The sequence below is a fragment of the Ischnura elegans genome, chromosome 11 (assembly GCF_921293095.1).
Source record: "Ischnura elegans chromosome 11, ioIscEleg1.1, whole genome shotgun sequence".
In the NCBI taxonomy this organism is placed as follows: Eukaryota; Metazoa; Arthropoda; class Insecta; order Odonata; family Coenagrionidae; genus Ischnura; species Ischnura elegans.
In genome coordinates, this window is record NC_060256.1 from 10,178,461 (window position 1) to 10,188,530 (window position 10,070).

Below are 10,070 nucleotides of genomic sequence, written 5' to 3' on the forward strand. Positions count from 1 at the left end.
AATATCTTCCAAAAGAAATTGAAAAAAGTGAAGAATTCCCCTTACCCACCCGAAGTTATGAATGTTCCATTGCCATCAATAGATGAAAATTATGGATTAAGTGACTCGGATGGTTTTGTTTCTGACTAAGTAGGATTAACAAGAGTAAATTTCGCCTTACTGAAATGTCTAAAAGTGATTATTTTCTGTAAATTGTAAAATTTAAATTATTTAAATGTTGCGAAGTGATTGGTTTATGCCCATTAATTTCTTGTATTAGGTGCAATGTTCTGGTAGGGTTAACAAGAGTAAATTTCGCCTTATTAAAATGTCTAAAAGTGATTATTTTCTGTAAATTGTATAAACATTTAAGTATTGTGAAACGCATTTTAACATTGCTATTTCCGTTGTAAATTTTGAAATTAAAATTTGTCATTCAAAAAGGAGATACTAGAGTAATTTTAAAGTCACAGGTCATTTAGAAACTGCCCCACTAAATTAAACCTGGTAAGAACCTCTCATCAAATATGATGGGGCTAATACCCATAGCCGTTATCTCTTATTCAAGGACGCAGAAAAGTTTAAGCTATTGCCAAATGAAATACGATAAAATATTTGACAGCTTAAACATTAATTCGCACAGAGCGATAAAAAATTCAGCTAATAATTAATTATCAGGCAATATAGTGAAAACCGGGGAATTCCCAAACCCCCTATTTATACCTCAGGTCAAGAGAAAATTACTTTAACCATTTAATAAGGTAAGGTTATCGATATTGAAGGTATTTCAAAAAAATTTGGCGCTTATGCGTGCAATATAAGCGCCCGACAGACTTTTGTCCAGCCAGGCCGGCCTTTCCGACCACTGTGCGGCGCGGCGCCTCCTTTCCTTGTTTCTTCCCGTCCTTCCCCTTCTGGTGGCAGAGGAGAAAAGCTGATCGCTTATAGCCCCTGGTCCAGGAGTGTATCCCGCGAACCCGCCCTAAGGGTTTCGTTCCTATTGTCCCCTTGACTGCTGCCAGGCATCGTGAACTGCCATGTTAATAGGAGGTATAGCTTACCTCCCCTCACCTCCCCCCGCTTTTTCCCTGAGCCGATGTCCCACGGTCAAATTTGCATCTAAATTTTTGGACAAAAATTTTGATGCAAATATTTTGATGCAACTGGACGGGGGTGTCCCAAGATGCATCTCATTTGGACGAAAAACAAACGAAAGACGATATTTATGTAAACAAATTTGGAAGCTTATGGAAGAGAAGGATTTCTGTCTTTTTTAGCAGGCGAAATTGTCTGAACAGGCCTCTTCAACATTAAAGAGGTGAAAAAAAGAAAACAGAAGGAATGCTGAACTTGGCCTTGGATGGAAAGGGGGTATGAAAGCGTTGGAATAAGCATGCTAAACATGTTGGAGAAGGAGTTGGTCGCCGATGTTCCCGATGTTGTCGATAATAATTGACGATAAGTGATGATATTTTCATGTCCCTTATCAGCAAGGTTGAGGGCAGAATAAAACGCCAGGATACAAACGTGAGGCAGTTTATTCCCGCGACGAAAATGTTTTTAATAAATGATGGACATTGTGGTTAAGAAGATGTTATGAATAGTGCTGTAAACGTGCATTTAAATCACATTTTATCTCTCACATCCTAGCAGTTGGTAACAAAAGGTCCTTATCCTATAATCATAGAGATAGAAACGGGCAGCTGTTGTGTTTCACAGGTTAATCGTCAGTCCATATTAGTCATTTCTCCAGCTGCTCGCTCGCTCGCATTGTATGACCTTCACAAAGCTAACCTGTAGAATTCGGCCTCGATACCTTAAGTAAATCTTTTATTCTTTCCAAAACATCCCTCCTTCTATTTCGATTCTAAAGATCGCATCCTTCTTATTTAAGATCAACTCATTATTACGGATTTCCTAGTTGAGAGTTTCCATCGCCTATCGATCACCAATTTTTGCTCATTTTTACTTTTAGGGCCACAACAGTCATATATGTATTTGAAATAATGTTTTGTGAATTCACTTTGCGGTATGGTGACATTATAAATTCAAAACTAAACCTTTTAAAATTCCATACAGTACTAGTGAAAAAACTCAACCGTTTTCGATCTTTTCAAATCTTTATCTAGAGGTTTACTACTATAATGATAATGACCTGATGGGTGGAAATCGGTTAGCTTTTTGATGCATAATGTATGGAATACAACAAAGTTTATTTTTGTGTCCATAATATATATATTTATTAATTAAAATGCTCATGCAGACGATAAATGAGTTTAACCTATGTGGCCTGTGTGTCAGCGCTTGGCGATGCTTTTTTGTCAAAGGCCCTGTGATTGGTTGGTTTCATCCAATTGGATGAAAATTTAGAACATGACCTATCCATTTGTACAAACGATAGGACCAAAAGCCAGTTGGATGAAATTTTGACCGTGGGACAGGGTGCGCGTCAGTTGCATCAAATTTTGATGCAAATATTTTGACGCAAATTTGACCGTGGGACATCGGCTTTAGGCGACGCAGTAATGGTGATTTTCATAGAAGCCCGAAAAGAGTGTAGGCAAAGCGTGCGATGTCTTATGGGGCTCCCGGGTGATTTGGGGTGCGTTCCGAATCACGTATCAACGCATGACCTTGATGCAGCCGTTCCGAAATTGCATCAAGGCATTGATGCGCTTATGCTGATGCGTGATTCGGAACGGCTTGATGCGATACGAGCGGGAAGTATTCCGCCGTTCAAAATACCCACGGGCGCCAGTGCTGGAAGATAGTTCGGGTTAAGCGATAACACAATGATTGATATACCGAAATTTAATATGCATAGAGCCTATGATGACGAAAAACGATTAATTGATACATATATTAATACTTCATTACGGTCGTTCGAAAGTTCAGAGACGTAACTTGCAACTCATATTTACTTAAAATAGTGATAGACTGAACGAATTGACGGGAATTTGTGCAGCTAAATCGAAAAACGGCCAACAAGGAAGTTTAGTGTATTGTATATCTCAGCCATCAGTGAGTTTTACCGGTCAAATGTTTTTGAACCCAGTCAATACAACAATTGTGGCCACAATGTGGCCGTACTGTGGGTTGCCATCGTTGTCATTATGGCCCCATAAACGTTTTGACCCCCAGCCATAGTGTGGCTCGCCATAATGTGGCTTAAGTTAGGATAATACACTTTCTTTATATCAATTGAATCAATCAACTTCCATTTTAATAACTTACCAACTAACCCGTATCAAAAGCAACCGTAATATAATTATGTTTTCAAATGTTTGGTTTGCCAATCTGTGGCATTCCTGAGACGATCCACAGTGAGGCATGCCAAACTATATGGCTTGCCGCATGGCAACCACAGTCTGGCCATAATATGGCAAGCTGTGGCTAGCCATAGCCATAGTTGCCACAGGTAAACCACAGTTCGGCCACAGTGTGGCCATATTTATTTTGGCCATATTGGCCATAAGTCATTTTTATTAAAGTATTCTACCACTTGGTATTAAGGTAGGTTTGCATGGAGCATTCACAAAGCATTCCAAAAGTCCCCCATGCCCTCATGGACTTCCCTCCTGAATTCACAACTTCACCCTTTTCATGCTATCTAAAAATCCTATTCTCTCCTTTGTTTACCCAACATTCTATCCTCTAATAGTGTTTTCAACATCCACTCCCAGCTCAGCATTCACCTAATCCATACCTCCTGTCTCCTTTGAATTCTATCCAGTAGCTGCCTCTCCTCACTCAACATGTCTCGCACTTTGTCTTTCTTTCTTCTCTCGGTCCACTTCACTTTCTCCTTACCCACATCTCGAACGCCTCCAGTCTCTCCCATTCTCCTCCATTAAGTGCCCTAAGTACTGTAAAGTGCTATACTCAAGATCAAAATGTTACAAATTTATCAACCAATGTACTGTCTGTAAGCAAGCTAGTTAAAAAAGACACAGCTGTCTTGTTTGATGAATCTGGGTACAGCTGATTTGATGTTACATTCACAACTCACTTCACATATCGCTTCACTCTTTACTTCATCGTCTATATGCAATCAATTCACTTAGGGGTACACTAAGGGCACAAATTGTGTTCACTTACACTAGAGGCACAATGAAAGTTCACTGCACGTAGTTTCCTAGCAAATGCAGCTATACAAAACTTTCAATTCCTGTCAACAATTACTCTACATACGTTGCCTGCCTAACTTGAAGAATGGATTTTTGTGTTCTATTTTGGCACAAATACGTAAAAAATATATAAGAGTATGCAAATAGAACCGCAGTACGATCATCCACAACGGTCCGCCATTGCTATTTTCCTCGTTTTCTCATAGGGAGAAAATGAGTCGGCGGGTCCCGGGCGGGTGACTCCGAAGCACCCGTCCAGGGTGCGTCAGTTTCTCCAAATCGCGTTACAGACTTCAGTCGGGAGAAAGATATTCTCCAGGAGAAACTCTTTCTCCGTTACTGGGAGAAAGTTTTCTCCGTTACCGGGAGAAACGAGTTACCGACTTCGGTTGGATGAAACGGGTGCTTCACGAGTCTATTTTCTCCCATCTCGGGAGAAAACGAAGTTACAGACCCCTGAGGTTAGAGGCCCCTGGACAGCCTTAACTGTTCATACAGAAATGGAAGAACATTCTATATCCCTCAGATATTTCCGAGCATGTTGCAGAATTTCTTTTCTGGAGATGTTGTACAGTCGGATTCAAAAGTATTGCAACAAATGGAGCGGCGCCACTTTCGCCGCAGTTTGGAAATCGAGTTTCGGCATTTTCTATTGTACCAGTGGGAGGGAAATTTGAAAAGCATTCCCACCTCCCGTAATATTTTTATAACAACATCGTTAAAGGGAAATGTATGCGGGATATGTGCAATGTTTAATACCAAATAATTTATGCAGCATCTGCTAGATAATAAATCTACGTTCAGAACGTCAAATTACCTTCTCTCGTAAGTTGGCCGATCCGTCGAAGTATATTGTTCTACAATTAACGCTGAAGCTATTCGATCAGTGATAGCGAATATAACATACTTATAAAATATCCGCCGCAATATCACAGTAAATATTGCCAGTGAGTGTTTAAAATCAGCTTGATTTAGTGACACTAGAAGAGCGGTTCATTCCTTGCCTGACAAACCTCGCAATGAATCCACAATGAAGTCAACGTGTGAGATAGACTAGTGGTTAAGGTGAAGACTTACCACGGCAGCAATCACAAGTCGGCGGTTCGAATCTCTGCGGATCAATTTTTTCAGTAACATAGTATAGCAGTAACATTTTTTTCCACTTTAACTCATATTAACTTAATTAAAAACTGCTGCCGCATTAAAATTTTGAATAGAGAAAATTCTCTTTTTGCTTTCCGCGGATATAATATACGTTTTTACCGAAATATCAGTGCACCAATAACATGGAAAATATTTCAATCAGGTAAACCGCTCCATCAAGTCCTTTTTCGTATTACCCGAATATTTTATCGTTTTCAATAATATGTAGACACTCACGAGACCCGCTTAATTGTGGGGCCGGGTCGGAGTAAACTTGGAAGGTTGGCACATGAAGCAACCTGCATTCGTTGCCTTCGCGGCGAGCCGGCGAGGACGGACACGGACGCGACTGTGCAACTGAACCTGGAGTCAAACTCCAGGAGCAAGTGCCCAATCGAAATTAAGATTAGCGGATGGAATGTATTGAGGTAATTCGCGTCCCCACAGACGTTGGGCTGTCCGTGTGTTTTCTTTCGGTCTCCGTGGCGTGGTTTTTCCTATCTTTGGATTCATATTCGGACTCACCGTTTACCTCTCATCACTACGTGGCTCCGTGGTGGAGTGGGTCTATACTGAGTGCTGTAGTTTCGTTAAAATTCTAGCGAAGGATCGAGTCGGACGTAATCATACTTTTTTCCATTTTTATAAGATGTATCCTTAATTTTCGTCTGAAGACTTCCACAGCTTCTTTTATCTATGTTGTTGGTGGTTTTCGGGAATTGCTGCGTAGGTAACATTTTCTGATCGACGTTTCACTCCTCCTACTGGGAGCGTTATCAAGAGAAACGCTCTTGATAACGCTCCCAGTAGGAGGAGTGAAACGTCGAGTTAAAATGTTTTCTACACAGCAATACCCGAAAACCACCAACAACATAGATGTATTCTTAATATCATCATAATCTATGCAGGTGGCTGAAGAAAAATCAGCAATGAAATTTTAGACGAATAAAGGTATTAAATTAATGACTCTAATTTGATATTAGTGACAGGTAGAAAAAAATAGTATTTTAGCTCTTTAACTTAAATATCCTACGTCTATAAGTACTTTTCATATAATACCGAATGAATATTATCCATTTTTCCAACTTTTAAATAAATTTTAAGTTATCATACCGAAATATAGATATTTATTGGGAAATCTATTGCCCTTGCCTTCGGATTTCATTCCTGGCAACTTAAGAAAAACACCACGGCCGGCACATTTATCTCACCTAAATGCATGAAATCTAATCACGGGTGAGCATTATTAATAAATACACCAAAGGATGAAATTCGCCATGAAAAAATATTTGACTTAGCCGGGATTCGAACCCGGATCTCCCGATTGCCGGTCAGGCGTGCTACCAGTTACACCACCAAGCCATCTTCTCAGAGCGAACTTCGGGATGGGTTTTACCGAACAAGATGTTGACGTCACAAGTCCACACTGTGGCACATGTGGCGAGGGTCGTGCTTACTATCATCATTTTAATACACCTCCTATGATTGCTATTATTACCCATCAAGCCGCCTTAATAGGCGAACGGCGGGAAGTATTGGAACACCAGCCGCTTCCATATAAAAATGCCTTTACCGCGCGGGTGAAAAACGAATTCTCACACCTATCCGTTCGGCAAAATACCTCTCTTAATTTGTTGTTTCTTTCGGACCCAGAAATGTAGTGGCCTTCTAATATCATGTTCTTCGTGTCACTTTTAAAGATATCCATTCTCATTTGCTCAAGCAATATAAGCTTCGTTCTTAGTCTCCGGGTTTCGTGCAGCTGCTAACCTAATGCGCTATACATATATGTAAACCTTCCTGAACACCCGTGGTAGTTTTTGACTAATCTCACAGCTTGTCTTTGTGTATTATTAAGTTAAACAATTAAGTCTTCCTACACCGCATCCCATATCCTCGTTGCATATTTAAGATATGGTCGGACGATTGCGTAATAGAATCTCTCTTTTCATTTATCGTCCGAAAATCTTCTCTTATTACGCTTGACGAATGCTAACTTCTTCAGGGCTCTTAAAAAATATTTTTTTTGTGTGTTCCCAGCAATAGGTTCGAAGAAATCGTAACTCCTAGATACTTCACTTCATTTGTTGCCTTTTCGTTTACCCCAAAAAATGCCCGAAATTAAATATTCCGTTTTGGTTTTACAGTTGACTCTATTCCAATTTTTAAGGCTAAAAATTTTACCCTGTGATCACATATACCGTCCATGAAATCGATCTGTTTTATCAACTTAGGACGGCGTGCTGATTTATGATCTAATTTTTATTTCCTCTAGCAAGCTTATCAACTACTTGTGCAAGTGAGTGATTTATTAGTGCGTTTACCAAGATTTCGGATCCAAAATTATAGACGTGGGATTGAAAAAGTAAATGCAGATACTTGATTTCCTAATTGGAAAATAATATTATTTCGCTGATTAATTGAGCACCAAAAACTATCTAATTTAATATAAGTTAAGGCGCTGTGTATTTTAACTGCTAGAAAATTCCACCGCCTATTCCATCGCGTCGATCGCAATTGTAGATGTTATATACTGGAGGTAAAACTTCGCTGTCGCTTATATCCTTCGTAAGTTAATTCTCTGTTCCTATGACCATGTCTACGTCCTGAAATATTTACTCCATTTTAGCACTTTTGTTTATAACGCTTTGACAATAAATTGCGACAAAGTTAATGTCATATTTTTTTGCCTTTCGGTTGGTTCTTTTGTTCGCTAATGTGTAAAAATGAGTGTATCACTCTGAATGTTCTAATTAATTTAGATATATTCGCTTTCTGTGGAGTAGGACCTTTGGAATTATCGTTATTTACTGGGAATTACTTCTCCTAAGTTTACTTCATGTGATGTAAGGATTTTCGCAATGTGGACTACTTCGGAGGCTACATTTAGTTAGATGGCTTTAATCGTTTAAAAGTTCACTACTGAATTTTTCTCCAGTCACCTGAAGACTATGTTGATATTAAGAATACATCTTATTAAAATGGAAAAAAAGTATGATTACGTCCGACTCGATCCTTCGCAAGAATTTTAACGAAACTACAGCACTCAGTATAGACCCAGTCGGCCACGGAGCCACGTAGTAAGGAGAGGTAAACGGTGAGTCCGAATATGAATCCAAAGACAGGAAAAACCTCGCCACGGAGACCGAAAGAAAACACACAGACAGCCCAACGTCTGTGGGGACGCGAATTACCTCAATACATTCCATCCGCTAATCTTAATTTCGATTGGGCACTTGCTCCTGGAGTTTGACTCCAGGTTCAGTTGCACAGTCGCGTCCGTGTCCGTCCTCGCCGGCTCGCCGCGAAGGCAACGAATGCAGGTTGCTTCATGTGCCAACCTTCCAAGTTTACTCCGACCCGGCCCCATCAATTAAGCGGGTCTCGTGGGTGTCTACATATTATTGAAAACGATAGAGTATTCGGGTAATACGAAAAAGGACTTGATGGAGCGGTTTACCTGATTGAAATATTTTCCATGTTATTGGTGCACTGATATTTCGGTAAAAACGTATATTATATCCGCGGAAAGCAAAAAGAGAATTTACTCTATTCAAAATTTTAAAACGACAGCAGTGTTTAATTAAGTTAAAATGAGTTAAAGTGGAAAAAAAATGTTACTGCTATACTATGTAACTGAAAAAAAATAATCCGCAGAGGTTCGAACTGCCGACTTGGGATTGCTGCCTTGGTAAGTCATCTCCTTAACCACTAGTCCATCTCACAGGTTGACTCCATTTTGGATTCATTGCGAGCTTTGTCAGGCAAGGAATGAACCGCTCTTCTAGTGTCACTAAATCAAGCTGATTTTAAACACTCACTGGCAATATTTACTGTGATATTGCGGCGGATATTTTATAAGTATGTTATGTTCGCTATCGCTGATCGAAAAGCTTCAGCGTTAATTGTAGAACAATATACTTCGACGGATCGGCCAACTTACGAGAGAAGGTAAATTGACGTTCTGAACGTAGATGTATTATCTAGCAGAAGCTGCATAAATTGTTTGATATTAAACAATGCACATATCCCGCATACATTTCCCTTTAACGATGTTGTTATAAAAATATTACGGGAGGTGGGAATGCTTTTCAAATTTCCCTCCCACTGGTACAATAGAAAATGCCGAAACTCGATTTCCAAACTGCGGCGAAAGTGGCGCCGCTCCATTTGTTGCAATACTTATGAATCCGACTGTACCTCGTATGTAATCGTTTCTGGCTTTACTTGGTGGAAATGCGACACACCCATGATAAAATATAAACTAAAAATACTAAAATATAAAGGGGGCTAAGGGTGGGTGAGAGTTTTGGGGGCGGGAGGAGAAGAAGGATGGATGATAATGGACAGGACGGAGGCTTACAAGACATGTTTAGCAGACAAGGAAATTCGCCGATCATTTCGGGTTGTATAAGTGCATAGAGAACATCATTGCGATGGGAAATCATGTGACACTTTTTCGTATCGGTAAAACTGAAGGGTTGTTTGCTCATGGATGAAATCTTATCTCGTATCTCTTAAACATTTTATCTCTTGACACGTGAAATAGATTGTGATAGTCACAGAATTACACATAGAACTTTCAATGAAAACTAGAAAGCATTTATGCAGCGTGCTAGGAATGTTTTCTTTTCTGATTAAAGCAGACCTATGAGAGTCATCCTATTCATCCAGTAAGTAAAATTACTATTTTTCCCTTAGTTTCTGGGTGTGTGAAGTGTGATTTTTTCACTTAATCGGATGTGCTAAGATAAGTAAGTTTAATTCTATTTTCTCGTGTTTACCTCAATTTTTAATCTGCCAATTAAGGTGTATGAAAAT